This window comes from Rana temporaria, chromosome 9 (genome assembly GCF_905171775.1).
Source record: "Rana temporaria chromosome 9, aRanTem1.1, whole genome shotgun sequence".
Lineage (NCBI taxonomy): Eukaryota > Metazoa > Chordata > Amphibia > Anura > Ranidae > Rana > Rana temporaria.
Genome location: NC_053497.1, coordinates 38121657 through 38144887, shown reverse-complemented (window position 1 = coordinate 38144887; position 23231 = coordinate 38121657). Strand labels below are relative to the sequence as shown.

The 23231-nt window shown below is 41.9% G+C and overlaps 1 pseudogene; it reads left to right on the top strand.

Annotated features, from left to right (window-relative positions):
- LOC120913335 overlaps positions 1–23231 on the top strand; it is an 83427-nt pseudogene that overhangs the window by 40781 nt on the left and 19415 nt on the right.

Sequence of the window (23231 nt, the reverse complement as noted above, 5' to 3'; positions counted from 1 at the left end):
TTTGTGGATCGCCTTAAGTGCTAATTTGCATACTAGCAACGGCATTTCGACTCGAAATGCCCCCAGCGGCGGATGCGGTACTGCATCCTAAGATTCGGCAGTGTAATTCAATTACACATGCCGGATCTTCTGTCTAACTTTGGAAAAAGCCTTTTGAGGATCGTTTCCAAAGTTACACACAGACTGAACAGCACTTAAGTCGGAGTATCTCTTTTGAGGATAACCCCCCATAATCCCCTCCACCAAATGATTTGTTTCAAACAATAATGACAAGTACATTAAATTATTAGTCATCACTCATTATACATTTACAACATATTTATTGGCATTATGTTATATTATTTACAACTCTAATTATCAATTGGGAAACGAAATCTCATAAGTAAAAAAAATTATAGTGGTTCTAAACAACTATTAGATGTCAGCATACTACAGAACAAAAATAGACTGAAGCAGTTCAATACAACACAGAAACATACAAATAAGTGAGACAGATCATGTTCCCCAGTGTACTATAATATGGATTGTCAATTATATATATATTTATTAATTTATTTCATTTGTGTTACAGTTAAGTGAACAGTACGGCTCAGTGTACACCTTGTATTTGGTTCAAACCCTATTATTGTGATATGTGGCATGAAGCTGTAAAGGAAGCATCATCGATCAAAATGACGAGTTTGGTGCTCGAGAAAACTGCCAACGATTAGTCAATTCACCAAAGGTTATGGTAAGAAGAAAACAGACATTGCAAAATAGTTTTAAAGGGAATGAGTATGTATATATTTTCTGTATTTGCCATGGTCAGTACTAATTAATAAAATTAACTCCTTTTAGCTATAGTAGGTAAATGGGTTATAAATGCAAATCACTATAATGCATTAGAATTGTCAACCAACTGTTGGAGCTTTATGCTTGTTTTGTCATATTTTCGAGTTGGTGCTCTATTTTGTTATAAAAAAACAGTTGTTTACATTTCTCAGTAGCTCTAGCTGACTATGCACACACAAGTACATGAATCAGCATACTCCCTTAATTTTAAGATGGAATGGGGACACCTATTAGAAAAAGTATGTAAGAATAGGACACACCCCCCCTTGCCACATTCCCTTAAAGGAGTATTAACCCCAAAAAAAATGTTAAACCCACACTTTTTTTTACCACTACTCCTTTATACTGGTATTTGAAATTTCAAAATGCAGCAATTTACAGGTGAAACCTGGAAAAATTAGAATATGCATTCAAAAGTTACATTTTTTCACTAAGCAGCTTAAAAGGTGAAACTAATATATGAGAGAGACTCATTACATGCAAAGCAATATATTTCAATGCCGTGATTTTGTCATAATTGTGATGAATTTGGCTTACAGCTCATGAAACCCTAAATCCACAATCTCAGAAAATTAGAATATTGTGAAAAGGTGCAATATTCTAGGCTCAAAGTGTCCCACTCGAATCTGCTAATTAAACCATAACACCTGCAAAGGTTCCTGAGCCTTTAAATGGACTCTCAATCTGGTTCAGTAGAAGCACAATTATTGGAAGACTGCTGACCTGACAGTTGTGCAGAAAAAAACTAACATTCACACCCACTATAAGGAGGGAAAGCCTCAAAAGGTAATTGCAAAATAAGTTGGATGTTCCCAAAGTGCTGTATCAAAGCACATTAATAGAAAGTTATGTGGAGGGAAAAGTGTGGAAGAAAAAGGTGCACAGCAGCAGGGATGACCGCAGCCTGGAGAGGATTGTCAGGAAAAGGCCATTCAAAAGTGTTAGGGACTTTCACAAGGAGGGAGTGAGGCTGGAGTCAGTGCATCAAGCGCCACCATGCACAGACAGATCCCAGACATGGGCTTCAAATGTCGTATTCCTCTTGTCAAGCCACTCCTGAACAACAAACAATGTCAGAAGCGTCTTACCTGGGCTAAAGAAAAACACTCCTGGGCTGTTGCTCAGTGGTCCAAAGTCCTCTTTTCTGATGAAGCAAATTTGTATCTCATTGGAAACCAAGAACCCAGAATATGGCTGAAGAATGAAGAGGCCACACACTGCAAGATGCTTGAAGTCCAGTGTGAAGTTTCCACAGTCTGTGATGATTTGGGGAGCCGTGTCATCTGCTGTAGTTGGTCCACTGTGTTTCATTAAGTCCAGGGTCAACGCAGCCGTTATACCAGGAGATTTGGGAGCACTTCATGCTTCCTTCCTCAGACGAGCTCTATGGGATGCTAAATTCATTTTCCAGCAGGACTTGGCACCTGCCCACACTGCCAAAAGCACCAAAACCTGGTCAATGACCGTGGGATTACTGTGCTTGATTGGCCAGCAAACTCGCATGACCTGAACCCCATAGAGAATCTATGGGGCATTGCCAAGTGAAAGATGAGAGACATGAGGCCGAACAATGCAGAAGAGCTGAAGGCCGCTATTGCAGCATCCTGGTCTTCCATAACACCTCAGCAGTGCCTAAGGCCCCGTACACACGATAGAATCCATCCGCAGATAAATCCCAGCAAATGGGTTTCTGCGGATAGATCCTATGGTGTGTACACGCCAGCGGATCTGTTTCCGCGGAGAAATCTCCTCTGGGATGGATTCCAGCAGATCGGATATTTGCTGTGCTGCACAACATATCCATCTGCTGGAATCCATTCCAACGGATGGATCCGCTCGTCTGTACAGACTTACCGGATCCATTCGTCCAAAGGGATTCCCCGCACGCGTCGTAATGAATTGACGCATGCGTGGAATTCCTTATATGACAGCGTCGCGCCCGTCGCCGCGTCATAATCGCGGCGACGGCGCGACACGTCATCGGCAGAGGATTTCCGCGCGGATTTCAATGCGATGGTGTGTACACTCCATCCCATCGAAATCAGCGGAAATCTTTGAGAGGATTTATCCGTGGAAACGGTCCGCTGGACCGTATCTGCGGATAAATCCTCTCGTGTGTATGGGGCCTAAGGCTGATCGCTTCCATGCCATGCCACATTGAGGGGCCCAAACCAAGTTCTAAATACATATGCATTCTTATACTTTTAAGAGGTCCAATACTGTTCTATGTACAATCCTCGTTTTATTGATTGCATGTAATTTTCTAATTTTCGGAGATTATGGATTTGGGGTTTTCATGAGCTGTAAGCCATAATCATCACAATTATGACAAATCACGGCTTGAACTATCTTGCTTTGCATGTAATGAGTCTCTCATATATTAGTGTAGCACTACCCCCGAAGGAGCTGCTGGTTGGTTTGGGATCTACTCTCTTTTGGCTCAGTTCACCCCTCTTTAACTAGCTCGAACCCTCCCTTGACACATCAGAAGTCCAGTAAATAGGATATTGTGACCCCTGCTGGGCTGAAGTCACAATAACAGGCATGCAATATACAATAACAATAATGAAAGTGAATTACCTGACGAACAGTTCCGCCAAATAAGAAAATGTACTCCACACAGTGAATATATTCGAATGTAAGGGGTAATTTTACTGTATAAAGACTCAGAAAATAACAGATATAGAATTTTGACATAGACACAATTAATGGCAATAACTCAGTCTGATCTGCAAGGGCCCTTGCAAAAAAAGATCAGCAATCAGTGTAAATTAATAGGCTATTCTAGACCCGAGGATGTTACCACTCGCTCAAGATGTCAGTTTATGCTCGCGAGCGCCCCTAGTGGGCAGTTCTGCAGATTAGTTGATGTTCATGTGGCGGCCGGTTGGTGCACGTTAATATTTGTAATCTACAGGTAATAGTTAAAGGGAAAAAATCCTATAACAGAATGTTATGTGAGGTCGATCGCCCGTCCGCATCGATCACTCTTGTGAAACACTGGAACAATTTTACTAGGCCTTTAAGTTTTGGCCATGGGCCAACATGTGTCCGTGGCCTGTGAAATGTGCTAGATGTCTATGGTAACCAAAGAGTCAGAAAAACTGAGCAGGTGCTCTCTCACCCAACAGGCCGACCCACCGGATTTCTCCTCAGAAAGGGAAAAATACGCTGGCAAGATGTCGCTCCACGGTACACCAGATCCCGGATGAGGGTGCTCCGCTGCTATGGTTGTCAGCTGGGCTTCCTCTTCAATCCCCGAGAAACACTGAATGGAGCTGGGGGGGGGGGGGGGGGGGTCTTGCTTCCGTCTGGATAGCTGGTCTCCCGGTAAATCTAGGCCCAGGCTTCCGGCCTAACAGGGCAGCTGTCTCTGTACGCAGCTCCACACAGGAGAGAAGGCTGGTCATGATAGAGCGAAAAAGGCGCCACACCCCTTCCTTAAATGACCTCCTCCCCCAGCCTGAGTAAGACGTCACATCCTTCTGGGGGGGGCAAAGCATTGCGGGAGTAGTCCGTTTCTCCGAGGAGTCCATGGAGTCCGTGTCTCCTGCTACTAGTAGTCCCGCAATGCATAACTTCCTAACAATGTCCAACATATTTACAATTTGAAATATAAGTCCAGCAAGGATGACCTGCCTTGAAGCTCTGGCCGGATGATGATTCCCGCTACACAAGTTTCACTTTTTTAGTTGCATTAGTGAAATAATTGAACTTTGAACGATATTCAAATTTTTCGAGTTTCACCTGTAGAAATTGGACGAAAGGTTTATCACTGTGAAACGCTTTCTGAAAGATAAATAGTGCATTTTATATACAATTATATAGATCAAACCAAAATGAGAGGCACATTAGGAGGAAAGAAGGACAATAGGACTTTGTTCCATGTCAGGGATAGTTCCTCAAAATCAGGGACAGTTGGGAGCTACAACTAACAACTAGTGAATAGCTAGACAACAGTCATGTGGTATATTAATGCAACTGGGTAATCAATAAAAAAAAAAAAGTAAAGACTCATTGTTTGCTGTACCTTATTTAGCAATAAAATTCTGACTGGAGTTCTGTTCTAAGCATTCCGTCTTGAAATGTGCAATTCATTTTGTTACGAATCAAAAAAAAAAAAAATCGTTTTTTGGAGATGGCGTCCAAATTTCTAAAGCACAATAGATTCAATAAATCCAAAATAAATAAATGTTATTCTTTACAAATTAATTATGTAGAAACAAATTATCTGAATTCAAATTCAAAAATGAATTGCCATTGTAAAATTAATTTCAATTTGAAATGGAAAATTATTACAATTATTACAATAAGGTATGAAAGCGAAAAAAGATGATGATTTCTACTTGGCTGCTGAAAAGAAAAGAAAACAAACAAAAAAAAGAAAAAAAAAACAGAATAGTATCAAATTGACTAGAATAGAATAAACATAATAACATAGAAAATAATAGAATTTTTTTGAATTATAATTCATTTAATTCAAATTTGATTAGAAAATAACAGATATACTAAACAAATCCAAATATACAAAACAAATTCCGAAAAATTAATCATTCTTACATAACGAATATGACTACATGAAATTATTAATTTAAATAAACCTTAAAAATAAACAAATGCTTCCGTCGTGCCCATCTCTACTTCCTTCCTAGAGCCTAGTTCCTTTTATAATTTATAAAGTCTCTTGTCTGTGAATGTTCTCATTTATCCAAGTTGTGGTTTACAGTATCTAAAAGTAGTTAGCCATATTCAACTAGACGTATTCTGTAATAGTGAAGATGTTTCATAGCTTAGCAACCACATCTTTAATTTCAATGAGTGTCAAGGAGATACTCCAACTTTCATATTCACACTTTGGATTACGATGTTATAAGGTGTGAATATAAATGTTGAGATATCTCGTTGACACTTGAACTAAAGATATGGTCTCCTAAGCTATGAAACATCTTCAACATTACAGAACAAGTCTAGTTGAATTTGACTTCCACTTCTATACATACCATTACCTAGATAAATGAGAACCTTCACATGTATGAGCAGGGCTATTTTACAGGCGGAACTTGGTGCAACTCAGTTCCACCACCTCTGGCTCTGACCCTTGGGGGGGGGGCTGCTCACCACAATCTCTTGTAGACACAGAAGTTCGGATTTTGTGTTTACAAGTGACAGCTCTGCACTCTGTGTGTACTGTTCGTGAAATTTGACTGACCACACTCACTATTTGATGGGATTTGGAGCGTGTGTGTAGAGGGAGGGGTTTTGGAGGGTGTCGTGGTTGAGTTCCAGCACCTATTGTTTGAGAAAAAAATCCCTGGGTATGAGCCTTTATAAATTGTAAGATGAAGCAAGACTCTAGGAAAGAAGGTTTAGAACACCAATCAGATTGTATTGCTTAATATGGTACAGCAAATGGTGAGCGCTGTACCTAAATCTGAAGAGCAAAGTCTTATATTCAAATAAGTAGATGAATGTCTGTTTCCCCATGAAGGAGACTTCCCTTCACTTTCTGCTCAGTCCACTTGCTGTCTAAGTAACAAGTGAGGCCTCGTACACACGACAGAGTTTCTCGGCAGAATTCACCGAGAAACTCGGTCAAACCCGGATTCTGCCGAGAAACTCTGTCGTCTGTACACTTTTGGCTCGATGGAGCCGCCGAGGAACTCGTCGAGAAAATAGAGAACATGTTCTCTATTTTCTCGTTGTTCTATGGGAGAAGGCGGCCCGCCGAGCTCCTCGGCGGCTTCATCCCTGAACTCGACGAGGAACTCGACGTGTTTGGCACGTCGAGTTCCTCGGCCGTGTGTACGGGGCCTGAGGCAGAAACAGAATAGGAATGCAGGTGGCATTTCAACCCTGACAGAAACATTTTCTTTTTTTAGGGGTTACAAAAACACCCCATTTCCTGCACCAGGGTGAGGATTTTAAAAATACTTATACTAATGATAAAGACAGCATAATGTAGTATTCTGGATTTTAGGGTTCCCATATACTGTATCATCTGTTTGTACTATTTTCATAGGCTCTGCCAACTGTAATACAAGTGTGTATCTTGACTGAGACTAATGCCGCGTACACATGATCGGTTCAACCGATGAGAATGGTCTGATGTACCGTTTTCATCGGTCAAAACCGATCGTGTGTGGGCACCATCGGTTATTTAACCATCGGTTAAAAGAAAGCCAACTTGTTTTAAATTTAACCAATAGATTCCTAACCGATGGGAAAAAAATGATCGTTAGTAGGCACAACCATCGGTTAAAAATCCACACATGCTCAGAATCAAGTCGATGCATGCTTGGAAGCATTGAACTTCGTTTTTTTCAGCACGTCGTTGTGTTTTACGTCACCGCGTTCTGACACGATCGTTTTTTTAACCGATGGTGTGTAGGCGCGACGAACCATCATTTAGCTTCATCGGTCCATCGGTCCGTTCTCATCGGATGGACTGATCGTGTGTACGTGGCATTAGGGTCTCATTAACATGATCTGCGTATATGCTCTTCAGAGAGCATTAGACAGGAGGTGGGGAGGCACTAGATAGCCTCCTCACTTCCAGTTTTACCACCTAAATGCTGGACTACCATGCTGCAATCGCAAGGATTGCACACAGTTGTGGAGCGGTTGCAGAGCAGCCTCATTCACTTGAACGATCACGCTCAGTGGGCGGTATACTCTCTAAAAGCAACAGGGGGTATAATTTCTGTCACGGCCATGACGCAAACCATTGTGTCTGCCACATTTGTACAGCACCTGCTGCTGTCCCTGCAGCTAAAGGGGGTAACATTTGTGGGGAAGTAAAAGTGAGGATGATGACAGGATGTCATCAGGTTGCTTGAGGGAAAGGAAGTTAGATCGAATGTTATATTAACAACTACTGATGTTAACTCGTTATATACGAATATTAAACATCATGATTGAGTGGAAGCGGTTAAGTGGGCTTTAAAGAAATACAGTTCCCTGGAAAGAATTCAAAGGACATTTATTATTCAAGCTTTAGAATTTGGAATGTCAAAAAATTATTTCTGGTATAGTGGTAATTATCATATCCCGAAAAAAAAGTGTTGCAATGGGCGCCAAGTTCGCATAGAGTTGATATGTGCCAACATATTTATTGCCAAATGGGAAAAGAAAGAAATCTTTGACAGAAAATGGGAGGGGCTAAAACATGGAAACAATTTATAGGAAATATTTTTGTAATATGGGAGGGCTCTATGGAATCTTTAAACATGTTTTTTGAACATTTTGATAGTGAGCATGGCCTTACAATTTCAAAAACAGAAGATGCATAGGAAGTACATTTTTTAGACCTCACCATCTCTATAGACAAGGATAAACTGTTTACCAAAACATACTTTAAAAGCATGGACCAAATTGGCTGCATTCTGGTTACAACAGACTGCCATCTTTCCAAATGGGTGGACAACGTACCCAAAGGGCAGTTCACTCAACTCATGAGGTCCTGATTAAAATTGTCAGATTACAGTGGGGCAAAAAAGTATTTAGTCAGCCACCAATTGTGTAAGTTCTCCCACTTAAAAAGATGAGAGAGGCCTGTAATTGTCATCATAGGTATACCTCAACTATGAGAGACCCAGGTGGTAGTGTTGCTTGCCGGTCCTCTAATTGCGGGGTGGCAGGTGGCACTGTCACTACAGAGGTGGATAAAGAGGCTGAGAGGCCCGAGATTGAAGCAGAAGAGGAAGCAGGAGGAGCCAGAGACCTTTCTTGGTTTTTGAGGTGTCTACTCCACTGCAGCTCGTGCCTTGCACTTAGATGCCTGGTCATGCAGGTTGTGCTCAGGTTGAGAACGTTTATGCCTCGCTTCAGCCTCTGATTGCACAGCGTGCAAACCACTCGTGTCTTGTCATCAGCACATTGTGTGAAGAACTGCCATGCTAGGGAACTCCTTGGACCTAGCTTTGGTGTGCTCGGTCCCTTGCTGCGTTTGGGCAGTAGCAGGCGTACTGTATAGGGGAGGGACGCTCCGCTTTGGCACCTTGATCCCTCTTCTGCTGTGCTGGTGGCTCTGTGCGACCACCGCCTCTTCCTCCGAACTACATGGGTCACCTGCATGAGGTTGATTCCATGTGGGGTCGAGGACCTCATCGTCCACCACATCATCTTCCACCCAGTCTTCACCACTGCCCTCCTTTTCGGTCTGCACAATTGCGAAAGCAGCAGCAGTTGTCAACTGTGTTTCATCATCATCCGAGACCTGCTGTGATGGTCCCCCCATGTACTCATCTTGAAACATAAGTGGTTGGGCATCAGTGCACTCAATCTCTTCCACTTCTGGGGCAGGGCTAGGTGCATGGCCCTGGGAAACCATGCTAACAGACTCATCAAAAAGCAGAAGAGACTGCTGCATGATTTGGGGCTCAGACTGCTTGGCTGATTTGCAAGGGGGTGAGGTGATGTTCGGGTATGTTTTGGCGCACTGCACAGCAGCCAATCGCCATTCGTGTTACTACTGTGACTGGGAACTGATCACAGCCATGCCTACTTATGGCATGGCTGTGATTGGCCAGTGCAGCATGTGACCCATCATGTGACGTGCCTCTATATTAGATAGAGGCACACAGCACAGATCGTCACTCTGCTTCACTCTAGATAGGGAACGGCTGCTGGAATCTGCTGCTTAGGGAAAGTCTTAGGTGTATCTGGCTCGTTTTCACTGTATTTCACTTATGTGAAGGGAAAGGTTGCTGAATCTGCTCAGGGAAAGTGTTAGGTCTATGCTGTTATACTGCTCCAGAAATATCAAGAAGCACACTTTATTTCTTTGATATCTGCATCATCTTATGGCATCTGGCTCGTTGTCACTGCTTCACTTATGTGAGGGAAAGGTTGCTGAATCATAGGGACAGTTTTAGGTATATGTTGCTCCAGAAATATCAACAAGCACTCTATTCCTGTGACATCTGCTGTGCTTCATATAGTTTAGGAAGTTTGTTCAACTATAGGGGCAGTTTGCAATCTATAGGTGACTCTGAATATTTCAACAGCAGTACACCTGCCACACCACCTGTGCACCTGTGATATACTGTGTTTCTGTCAAGTACATAGTCAGGGAGAGTTTGCTGAAATATTTTTTCTATGGTGGCAGTCAGCACTCTATAGGTGACTAAGTATTTCAACAGCACTACACCTGCCACACTACCTGTGCACCTGTGATATACTGTGTTTCTGTCAAGTACATAGTCAGGGAGAGTTTGCTGAAATATTTTGTGCCCATTGCCTTGAATTTTGCATTTACTACTGTATTACAAAACCAATTGATGTCATATTAGTTGCATATGGTTCTTTATTAAGTCCTTGTAGGATTTCATTCTGAATACAATTGCAAATGTACACTAAATTCCCTAAAACCCTTTACAGCATTGGGGGGTTCAATAATTTTGAACAAAACTGTATGGACCTCGTCCTCAAAGGTCAAAAATCATTATATTTTTTATTTTTAATTTTTTTATGTTATTTTAAGTTATTTCCCTATCCACATTTATTTCCAGAGTACTTGCCATGCTCTTCCCGCCATTTTGCTGCAATTTGCAGCCCTCCAGCCCGTTCCCTTAGTTTTTTAGAGACATTTTTGTAGTCAAAAGTCTGGGTCCCCATTGACTCCAATGGGGTTCGGGTTCGTCCTCTCCCTGCAACAGGAGCTCCACCAGCAGCACCACGACCATGGCCACGTCCCTTATTTGACGTTCTCCTCGTATTTCTCAAATGTAGGATCTTGCCCTAAATGGGTGTTTTTTGAATAGAACAATAGAAGAATACTAGCTAAAGTGTTTATCTCACACCGACAGATATGCAGGAAACACACCAAAAAAATAATTATTTGCCCCAAATATTTTTTTTTTGGAATAGCACAATAGAAAACAGTATGTAAAGTCTGTATCTCACATGTACAGATATGCAGGCAAGACTGCAAACACTGGAGGAAAAACTGTAAAATATATTTTTTTGCCCTAAATGGGTGTTTTTTGAATAGAACAATAGAAGAACACTAGCTAAAGGGCTGGATTCAGAAAGATATGATACGTTACGCCGCTGTAACTTTGGGCGCAAGTTCTGTATTCAGAAAGAACTTGCGCCCTTAGTTACGGTGGCGTAATGTATGTGTGGCGGCGTAAGCCCGCCTAATTCAAATGTGGATGTTGGGGGCGTGTTTTATTAAAATTCAACTTGACCCCGCGTTTTTGAAGTTTTTTTTTGAACGGCGCATGCACCGTCTGTAAAATATCCCAGTGTGCATTGCTCCAAATTACGGCACAAGGACGTATTGGATTCAACGTGAGAGTAAATGACGTACAGCCGTATTCGCGAACGACTTACGCAAACAATGTAAAAAATTCAAAACTCGGTGCGGGAACGACGGCCATACTTAACATTAGCTACGCCTCATATAGCAGGGGTAACTATACGCCCGAAAAAAGCCTAACGTAAACAACGTAAAAAAATGCGCCGGCGGGATGTACGTTTCTGAATTGGCGTATCTAGCTCATTTGCATATTCCTTGCGTAACTATACGGAAGCGCCAACCTAGTGGCCAGCGTGAATATGCAGCCTAAGATACGACGGTGTACACCATACGACACTTACACCAGTCGGATCTTAGGGAAATCTATGCGTAACTGATTCTCTGAATCAGGCGCATAAATACCACGGCCCACACTCAGAGATATGACGGTGTATCAGGAGATATGCCGTCGTATCTCCTATCTGAATCCGGGCCAAAGTGTTTATCTCACACCTACAGATATGCAGTAAACGCACCAAAAAATAAATTATTTGCCCAAAAATTTTTTTTTTTGAACAGCACAATAGAAAACAGTATGTTAAGTGTGTATCTCACATGTACAGATATGCAGGCAAGACTGCAAACACTGGAGGAAAGACTGTAAAATATATTTTTTTGCCCTAAATGGGTGTTTTTTGAATAGAACAATAGAAGAACACTAGCTAAAGTGTTTATCTCACACGTACAGATATGGAGGAAACACTGCAAACACTGGAAGAAACACTGCAAAATTTAATTTTTTTCCCTAAATGGATTTTTTTTGAATAGCACAATAGAAGAAAAGTATATAAAGGGTGTATCTCACAGTAACATATGCAGTGCTGCTGAAATATGCAGAGTATCTCACAGGAACATATGCAGTGCTGCTGCAATATGATTTGTGAAGCAGGACTGACTCCTATATATTTCTCTCCCTATAAGAACAATCTGGAACCTTTCCCTAAAGTATCCAATGCAGAGTATCTCACTGGAACATATGCAGTGCTGCTGCAATATGCAGAGTATCTCACAGGAACATATGCAGTGCTGCTGCAATATGCAGAGTATCTCACAGGAACATATGCAGTGGTGCTGCAATTTGATTTGTGAAGCAGGACTGACTCCTATATATTTCCCTCTCTATAAGAACAATCTGGAACCTTTTCCTAAAGTATCTAATGCAGACTATCTCACTGGAACATATGCAGTGCTGCTGCAATATGCAGAGTATCTCACAGGAACATATGCAGTGCTGGTGTAATATGCAGAGTATCTCACAGGAACATATGCAGTGCTGGTGTAATATGCAGAGTATCTCACAGGAACATATGCAATGCTGCTGCAATTTGATTTGTGAAGCAGGACTGACTCCTATATATTTCTCTCCCTATAAGAACAATCTGGAACCTTTCCCTAAAGTATCTAATGCAGAGTATCTCACAGGAACATATGCAGTGCTGGTGTAATATGATTTCTGTAGCAGGACAGTCTGACTCCTATCTAATTCTCTCCCTCAGATCAGATCAGCAGCAGCCTTTCCCTACCCTATCTAAAGCAGAGTGACGAGCTGTGCTATGTCCCTCTAGCTTATATAGAGTCTGGGTCACATGCTGCACTGGCCAATCACAGCCATGCCATTAGTAGGCATGGCTGTGATGGCTTCTTAGTCACAGGAGTAAAACAAATGGTGATTGGTTGCCCTGCAGCCCGCCATTACATTGCCAAATACCGGACCCGAACCCGAACTTACAGCAAATTGTTCGGGTTCGGGTCCGGGTACAAATAACCCAAAAGTCCGTACCGAACCCGAACTTTACAGTTCGGGTTCGCTCAACCCTACAGGTGTGCTGATGTTACAACTTTACCCATAAAAAGCTTACTGAATAGCATTTTGGTAAGGTGCATGGTGTGATCACATGCTGATCTGTTGATTGGAGACACTGTTTCATAATTGGTTATGGCACTGGAGTATGCATGTTAATAAACCATGCATTATTTTGGATGCAAGAGCATGAAATTCCGATCAGAGTGAATTAATCAATGGTCTATTGTTAATCTTACATTGGCTAAGGTATATAGAGTAATTGATGCACCAATACTTACACAGTGGAATCACACTTTTGTGAATAGCATTTATTTTAATGTGTGGCGCAGTAATAATACTGCGCATAACTACAGTTGTGCTCATAACTTTACATACCCTGGCAGAATTTATGATTTCTAATGCCCCGTACACACGATCGAAATTTCCAATGGCCTAAAATCCGATGGAATTTTTTTTTCTCCGTTGGAGTTGCACACAGATGATAAGAATTTCCTATTGTGTTTTTTTTTATCATCTGACTTTTTTCATCGGAAATTCCGATCGTGTGTAAGCGGCATTAGCCATTTTTCAGAGAATATGAATTATAACACAAAAACTTTTCTTTCACTCATGGTTAGTGTTTGGCTGAATCCATTTATTATGAATGAAGTGTGTTTACTATTTTTAAATCATAATGGCAACAGAAACTACCCAAATGACCCTGATCAAAAGTTTACATGTGATTTTGGCACGATAACATGCACACAAGCTGACACAAAGGGGTTTGAATGGCTATTAAAGCTAACCATACTCACCTGTGATCTGTTTGCTTGTAATTAGTGTGTGTGTATAAAAGGTCATTGAGTTTCTGGATTCCTGACAGACCCTTGCATCTTTCATCCAGTGCTGCACTGATGTTTCTGGATTCTGAGTCATTGGGAAAGCAAAAGAATTGTTAAAGTATTTGCGGGAAAAGGTAGTTGAACTGTACCATGCCAAACACTAACCATGAGTCAAAGAAATTATTTAGTCCCCTTTCACACTTGTAGCACGATTTTGGATGGCAAAATCATATGACAAGTCATTCTTCATGATTTTCAATGATTACCATTCATATTGGCAGGACTTTAAGTTGTGCCGACTTCAAAGTAGTTCCTGCATTACTTTTTTCTGAAGTCGGATCAAAGTCGGATTCCGTATTAACAGATCCGACTTTGGCATGCAACTTGTACATGACTTGTGCATGAAGGGGAACTCCACGCCAATTAACCACTTCCATACCGGGCACTTACGCCCCTTCCTGCCCAAGCCAATTTTCAGCTTTCAGCACTGTCGCACTTTGAATGACAATTGCGCGGTCGTGCTACACTGTACCCAAACAATTTTTTTTATCATTTTGTTCCCACAAATAGAGCTTTCTTTTGGTGGTATTTGATCACCTCTGCGGTTTTTATTTTTTGCGCTATAAACAAAAGAAGAGTGACAATTTAAAAAAAAAAAACACTATTTTTTACTTTTTTATTTAATAAATATCACAATTTTAAAAAAAAAAACGTTTTTTTCCCTCAGTTTAGGCCGATACGTATTCTTCTACATATTTTTGGTAAAAAAAATCGCAATGATCATATATTGATTGGTTTGCGCAAAAGTTATAGCGTTTACAAAATAGCTGATAGATTTATGGCATTTTTATTTTATTAATTTTTTTACTAGTATTGGCGGCGATTTGCGATTTTTTTACTGTCACCGTGACATTGCGGCGAACACATCGGACACTTTTGACACGTTTTTGGCGCCATTCACATTTATACAGCGATTAATGCGATAAAAATGCACTAATTACTGTATAAATGTGACTGGCATTCAAGGGGTTAACACTAGGGGGTGAGGGAGGGGTTAATATGTATACCTGTATTGTGTTCTAACTGTGGGGGAAGGGGGGTGACTGGGGGAGGTGACCGATCTATGTCCCTATGTACAAGGGACACAGATCGGTCTCCTCTCTCCCCTGACAGGACGTGGAGCTCTGTGTTTACACACAGAGCTCCACGTCCCTGCTCTGTCGTTACCGATCGCGGGTACCTGGTGGACATCGCGACCGCCAGGCACGCGCATTGGCATCTCATATGACGTCCTGTTGAGTTTTCAGAGTCACCGTGGAGCCGTCATTTGACGATGGCCCAGTACTCTAGTGGTTAAAAAAAAAAAAAAAACGGCATGGGTTCACCCTTCATGAGCATACCGGGCCCTTCGGTCTGGTATAGATTTTAAGGGGAACCCCCATGGTGAAAAAACAGCGTGGGGCCCCCCAAAATCCATACCAGACCCTTATCCGAGCACCCGGCCGGTCAGGAAAGGGGGTGGGGACGAGTGAGTGCCCCCCTCCTGAGCCGTACCAGGCCACATGCCCTCAACATGGAGGGGTGGGTGCTTTGGGGCAGGGGGGCTCTGCACCCCCCACCCCAAAGCACCTTGCCCCATGTTGATGAGGACAAGGGCCCCTTCCCGACAACCCTTTAATAAGGGTACCCCCAGATCCCGGCCCCCCACCCTATGTGAATGAGTATGGGGGTAAATCGTACGTCTACCCATTCACCTGGAAGAAAAGTGTCAAAAAAATAAACACACTACACAGGTTTTTAAAATCATTTATTAGTCATCTCCGGGGGTCTTCTTGCGACTTCTCCGCTCTAGGGGGTCTTTTTCTGACTTCGGGGGTCTTCTTTGGGGCTAATCACCGCTATCTTCTTTGAAGTTCTTTTACTAGCGGCGGCCAGCCCGGTCTTCGTCGGCGCCTTATTCCCTCTTCTTTTCTTCCGATGTTGACTTGACGCTCCCTCCCGCTGTAATGCCGGGTGTGTGGTGCGCAACAATTTATATAGACCTCTTATGACATCACAGTCCCAGCATGCTCCTGGGTGGTGATGACATAATTACCCCGCCCCCTTATGTCGTCACCACCCGGAGCATGCTGGTGTCAAGTTGCCAACGTGGATATCAAATAGGAATACGCTCCTTTTCTTCTTGTGATTAGTGAGGATGCCCCCTTACCTTACTGCTGTAAGGTAACAGCATATAAAGATCTTTCTAGGTACAAGCAGCATAGACTCCAGCCATTTCCTGGTGAGGCGTCTCTTGATACTGTTTAACCTAAGTCTCTAAACAGAGTCTCCCTGTGGGGCCCTGTCTGATATATCAGCAGTGATCCTCAAAGGGAGATACATACGCTATTAGTGTAGTAGTTTAAAAGATTTATTGATAAAAAAACACAAATCGGGATACTCACAATAAAGTGCATAAAAATCTGCATAAAACGACATCCTCACTCAAGGCCGCCATCAGGGGGGTACAGGCAGTACACCTGTAAGGGGCCCGGAGGCCCATAGGGCCTCATATGGCAACTCCCCTTTTTTTATTAAAAAAATATATATATATATATATTTTAATATATTTTTATTTTATTTTTTATTAAAGGGCCAATTTTTTTTTTTTTTAGAGGTCCGGAGGTCCCCAGGGGCCGAAGGCCCCCAGGGCCCCGGATGGAAACCCCCCTTTTTTTATTTATTTTTTATTAAAAAAATATTTTTTTCTAATATAATTTTATTTTTTATTAAAGGGACAATTTTTTTTAGGGGTACAGGGGGCATATTTTTTTATTTATTTTATATAATATATATTTATTATTATAATTATTATTATTATTATTATTATTATTATTAATAATAATAAAGGGCCCAGAGTTCCCCAGGGCCCCGTATGGCAACCCCCCTTTTTTTATAAAAAAATATATTTTTTTTTTATATTATTTTATTTCTTTTTATATATATATATATATATATATATATATATATATATATATATATTTTTTTTTTTTTTTTTTTAAGGGCTCAGAGGTCCCCAAGGCCCCATGTGGCAAACCCCCTTTTTTTTATTTGTTATAAATGTTTATTTTTTTATTTATATATATTTATTTTTTATGCTTTTATGAAAGGGCCCAGAGGTCCCCAGGGCCCTGGATGGCAACCCCCCCCCCTTTTTTTTTTTATAAATGTTAATTTTTTTTTTTTAGATATTTTTTTTTTTATTAAAGGCCCCAGAGGTTTCTTTTTTTTATTATTATTATTAAAGGGCCCAGAGGTCCCCAGGGCCCCGGATGGCTACCCCCCTTCTTTATATATATTTTTCTTTATTTCTTTTTTTTTTTGCAAAGGGCCCCCCCTCTTCTCAATTCACAGCAGCCCCCCCCCCCCCACCCGCTTCTCTGCTCCAGGGGGCCCATGCCTGAAGCTGTGTAAGGGGCCCCATAATTCCTGATGGCTGCCCTGTCCTCACTAATCACAAGGGGAAAAGGAGCACTTTCCTATTCGATATCCACATTGGCAACTTTACACCAGCACTGGCAGGTTATGTTGTTGCTGTTTGCACATGAATACTGAAGTTTATACATTGTTGCAATATTGAAGATTTTTGAATACAACATTCTATTTGAGGACTTTTTACGTTATGCATGTTTTTTGCACAATTGCACTCAGCATTTTATCTTTTTAGATTTATTTTGGCTTTATATTTGTTTGAGTGTTACATATGTTTCATTTGTTTTAACATATGCCTTACATGTTTTACATTTGATTGACTGATCACTATTTCTTAATACTAGTTATATTCACGTAGTCCCTTTCCCACTCACCCTATACAGCGCAGCATCAGCCCCCTTTTTTGACTAAATTCAGTATATATAAACACATTTTGCGATCCAGTGAAATAATTTTATCATTTTGATGTAAGCACAATATAAACGCATGGTTTAACATACCAATTGGATTAGAAACACTACACTATATGGCATTTTTTTTTTTGGATTGATTTCTCACCTTCTTGAGTGAAACACTACAAATAATTCATAGCAAGAGAAGATGGTGTTGGAGCTTTTGGTCTACATTTGGAAAAACTGTGAACTTTTTTTTTTTTGGAGAGACATCTATATGAACTTAAGGCAGACACTCTATGACATAGTTTTGATGAATCTATAGAATATTGAACACAGATTATACAACCTTATTGTAATTTATGCTTCAATGCAATGAGTTTGCATTGGCCAATAACTTAAAAGGCTTTTTATTCCCCCAGGTCTTAGTTTTTCTAATGGCGAACGTTGGAAACAAATACGCACCTTCGCGTTCAAGACTTTAAGAGATTTTGGTTTAGGAAAAAGAAGCAACGAGTGGAAGATTCAGGAAGAGGCCCGATGTGTTGTGGAGGAATTCAGGAAGTCTCAAGGTTGGCAGCCGGCTGTAACTTTATTAATGTATAATTAAAAATGAAAGGGGTACATTGGTTTGCGTGACACACATGTGTCAGGGTCACCTTATGAATTTTGGACAGGAGAGACATATGTTGTATAAAAACTTGTCCAGGCTAAACCCAGGTAATGTCTTAGGGTCCATTCACACTGAGCCCGACGGACGCCGTTTTGCTCAATGAGGGAACTCGATGTTCGCCGGTGGTCCGCAATTGCGGCAAGGAGAGGCAGGACGGGGAGATGCCTATGTAAACAAGGCATTTCACTGTTCTGCCTAGCAACATGACCCTGTTTCGCTGTTCTGCCTAGCAACTGCTCCCTGTCATCGGGAGCAGTGATGTCTGCCATGTTCTAGTGAGACCATCCCCCCTACAGTTAGAATCACTCCCTAGGACACACTTAACCCCTTGATTGCCCCCTAGTGTTAACCCCTTCCCTGTCAGTGTCAATTAAACAGTAATCAATGGCTATTTGTAGCACTGATCGCTGTGTAAATGACAATGGTCCCAAAATGGTGTCAAAAATTTCCGATGTGTCCGCCATAATAGAAGAAAGAAAGTCACCAGGTGGGTCTACTATATGGTCATGCACTGGTACAGGATTCCAAGGGTGCTGGCGGTGCACTAGTCAAGCATAAAGGTTGAATGAAGGATGGATGGCCGCACTCCAAAAACCATACAGGTTGTCTTTTATTAAATGAACATAGCCATGAATAAGCACTGATTTTGTGCGAAACGTCGGCTGTCCCCTGTTTCTGTTGCTGTGATCTGGTAATGCTTTTGCTGTTCATTTAATAAAAGACAACCTGTACGGTTTTTGAAGTGCGGCCATCCATCCTTCATTCAACCTTTATGCGTGTCCGCCATAATGTTGCAGTCCTGATAAAAATTGCAGATCGCCGCCATTACTAGTAAAAAAATAATAATAAAAAGGCCATAAATCTAGTATCCCCTATTTTGTAGATGCTCTAACTCTTGCACAAACTAATCAATATACGCTTATTGCACATTTTTTACCAAAAATATGTAGCAGAATACGTATCGGCCTATTGGCAACATTTATTATAGTAAAAAATATTGCTTTTTTTCAAATTGGCGCTCTTTTATTGTTTATAGCCCAAAAAATAAAAACCGCAGAGGTAATAAAATACCACCAAAAAAAAGCTCTATTTGTGGGGAAAAAGGGACGCCAATTTTGTTTGGGAGCCACGTCGCATGACCGTGCAATTGTCAGCTAAAGCGACTCAGTGCCAAATTGCAAAAAAATTCTCTGGTTCGGAAGGGGGTAAAATCTTCCAGGGCTGAAGTGGTTAAAAACAGGAATATATATGGAAGCAGCCCTTCTGAGCTATGAAGGGCAAAATTCACTTAATTAAAAAATCAACCCATTAATTGGTTACAGGTGGAGATGACCAGACCTGGGCCAAACAAACACACACAAAACAGGGGGTTTAACCACTTAAGCCACGAACCTTTAGGCAGCTAAATGCCCAGGCCAGGTTTTGCGATTTGGCACTGCGTCGCTTTAACTGACAATTGCGCGGTCGTGCGACATGGCTCCCAAACAAAATTGACGTCCCTTTTTCCCCACAAATAGAGCTTTCTTTTGGTGGTATTTTATTACCTCTGCGGTTTTTATTTTTTGCGCTATAAACAAAAATAGAGTGACAATTTTGAAAAAAATGCAATATTTTTTACTTTTTGCTATAATAAAAATCCCCCAAAAACATATATAATTTTTTTTCCTCAGTTTAGGCCGATACGTATTCTTATACCTATTTTTGGTAAAAAAAATCGCAATAAGCGTTTATCGATTGGTTTGCGCAAAATGTATAGCGTTTACAAAATAGGGGATAGTTTTATTGCATTTTTATTATTTTTTTTTTTTACTACTAATGGCGGCAATTTTTTTCGTGACTGCGACATTATGGCGGACGCTTCGGACAATTTTGACACATTTTTGGGACCATTGTCATTTTCACAGCAAAAAATGCATTTAAATTGCATTGTTTATTGTGAAAATGACAGTTGCAGTTTGGGAGTTAACCACAGGGGACGCTGAAGGAGTTCAGCTTCACCTAGTGTGTGTTTATAACTGTAGGGGGGTGTGGCTGTAGGTCTGACGTCATCGATCGAGTCTCCCTATAAAAGGGATGACTTGATCGATGCAGCCGCCACAGTGAAGCTCCGGGGAGCGATCGCGAGGGGGTGGCTAGAAACCCCCGACCCGCGGAAAGGCAGCGACGTGCGGGCACGTCGTTCTGTCTGTCCGTGCCTTTTTGCCGACGTATATGTACATGCGGCGGTCGTTAAGCGGTTAAACAGGAAACATTAAATGTTAACCAGTAAAGTCCTACTGATGCAACAGTGGAAAATATACAATAAAAAATCATCGATTGCTATACTTCAGATCCTTTCAAAAACAGGCTAACATCCATCCTATTGTTCATACCCAACGGCATCCTGGTATTTAACGTGTGTATCCACCACACCTCCCGTTAGAGCAGGGTGCGATGGGTATCCCCCCTCTTGAAGACCTTTTGACATGTTCTAAACCAAGGAAAGAAAAAGTATCAAGGTTACCTCCATGCACTGTCTTGAAATGTTTAGATACATTTGAAATATTTTTGCCATTTGGATTGACAGTGTCATTATAGTTCAGAGACCCTGATTCGTAGGTGGCGAATGGTGCAACCCATGTTCTGTATCTGACAAGCACTACATTCCACTACATAAACCACTGATTTAGAGCTGCAGTTAATAAAATGTTTAACAGTGTAGGATTTACCTGTTAAAAAAGAGGTGACAGTTTTGGGTTTTCTATGTCTTCTTCATTGTCTACATGTGCAAGTGCCACAAGGAAAAGATCCAGTGGCACTTAGCCATCAGGGGTGTTGAAAATGATCGCCGCATCGATGCATCACGATTATGCCCTTTCCGATTCGGCATCGATGTGGTAGCCAGTGTTAATCGATTATGCATGATGTCATCTCGGCTCCTCCCCCCCGCACAGCAGTGAATTTTTGCACCAATCGGCTGGTTGAGCCCGATGCCGTTTCCCCGTCAATGATGTAGCCTCAGCATGCTGCCCCCACCCAGTCTCTCCCCCTCCTTAGGATATGTACCCGTGGACAGTGACCCCTCTCATCTCCCCGATTGGCGGGCGCAGAGCCGCACGGAGCTGCGAGACAGATCACTGGCTCTCATCACATCTGTGGGAGTGACTGAACAATCAGTATTGCCAAAGTCTCTGGAGATCCTGCACTGTGGGGGGCAATGCAGTGTTTACAGCCTCTCATTATCGCTGTGACAATTTGAGAAAACAGACTGATTTCTCCAGTCCGTAGGACAGGAGAATCAGTCTGTACATTCAGGGGCCCGGAGGCTGCAGCTGAGTTGAGTGTCTCTGACACTCATCACACACACAGCCCAGCAAAGTTCACTCCCCCTCCTAAATGGACGAAACGATGCATTGCATACACCTGCCCCTCCTCCTCCTCTCTCCCCCTGTGTCTGCCTGGCCCGCCCACTCCTATCCCGACGTCCAGCTGTGAAGGAGAGAGAGGAGGGGAGAGGGGGGAAATGTGCGCGGGAGATATGAAGAACAGCCAGCAGCTACAGATTCCAAGCTGTGTGAACTTCCTGCCTCGTCCCTCCAATGAGTGAGCACTGCATTTTTCATTACATGTTGATCACTGAACTGTCCCTTTCTCTCCCCTGTCTCCCTCCCCCACTCTGTTCTTCCAAGATCCAGTTAGCACCAAGCCACTTATGCAGCCCATATATTGATCTTTTTTTTTTTCGTTTGATCATTACACTGAAAAAAAAAGAAGAAGATCCAATTCCCCCATCTCCACATTCCAGGTGGATGGGGGAATCCTCCAACAGTGGACCAGTAGGTGAACAACCAGGGTTGCTGTCCTTGCACCGCTATTGACATCGCTGGTCTCTGTCTCCATGGCAGCAGCAGCGCATTAGAGCCCAGTGCAGGCCACTTGGCGCATCATGTCTGCAGTCTCTGATCATCTCTTGTATCATGTCCGCAGTCTCTGAACATCTCTTGCATTATATCCGCAGTCTCTGATCATCTCTTGTATCATGTCCGCAGTCTCTGATCATCTCTTGTATCATGTGCGCAGTCTCTGATCATCTCTTGTATCATGTCCGCAGTCTCTGAACATCTCTTGCATTATGTCCGCAGTCTCTGATCATCTCTTGTATCATGTCCGAAGTCTCTGATCATCTCTTGTATCATGTCCGAAGTCTCTGATCATCTATTGTATCATGTCTGCAGTCTCTGATCATCTCTTGTATCATGTCTGCAGTCTCTGATCATCTCTTGTATCATGTCCGCAGTCTCTGATTATCTCTTGTATCATGTCCGCAGTCTCTGAACATCTCTTGTATCATGTCTGCAGTCTCTGAACATCTGCAGTCTCTCATTGTCTCCTGCATCATGTCTGCAGTCTCTTACTGTCTCCTGTATCATGTCTGCAGTCTCTCACTGTCTCCTGTATCATGTCTGCAGTCTCTGACCATCTCCTCAATTTTTTTTTTGGGGGGGGGGGGGGGCTGGAACTTCTCTAAGTTGTTGTCTGCTGTGTTTAGACTTTGCTGCATGCAGGGAGTGTTGTTTTTTTTTAAGAACAGATAAAATAAAATAAAAAATCGTTCTCCTGACTGCTGGAATTTTTTTTAATGAAAACCGTGCGCACTAATCTTGATGCATCGCGGAATCGAATTGAATCGTTGACATGGTAATCGTAATTGAATCGAATTGTGAGGCCAGTGAAAATGCGCACCTCTATTAGCCATGTCCATGGGGACTGATGTGGATGAAAAAGTATAAACAATGGACTGATAAAGTGTCCAAATACTGTGAAAAGTGTACCACAAAATAGATGTGAGAATAAACTCATAAAATCTTTAAAATGGCATCATCATGTGACATGTGCAACCATGAATAAATATATTGTGACAGGAAGTCAGGTAAATCTGTGGGTGTTGTCACAGACGGGA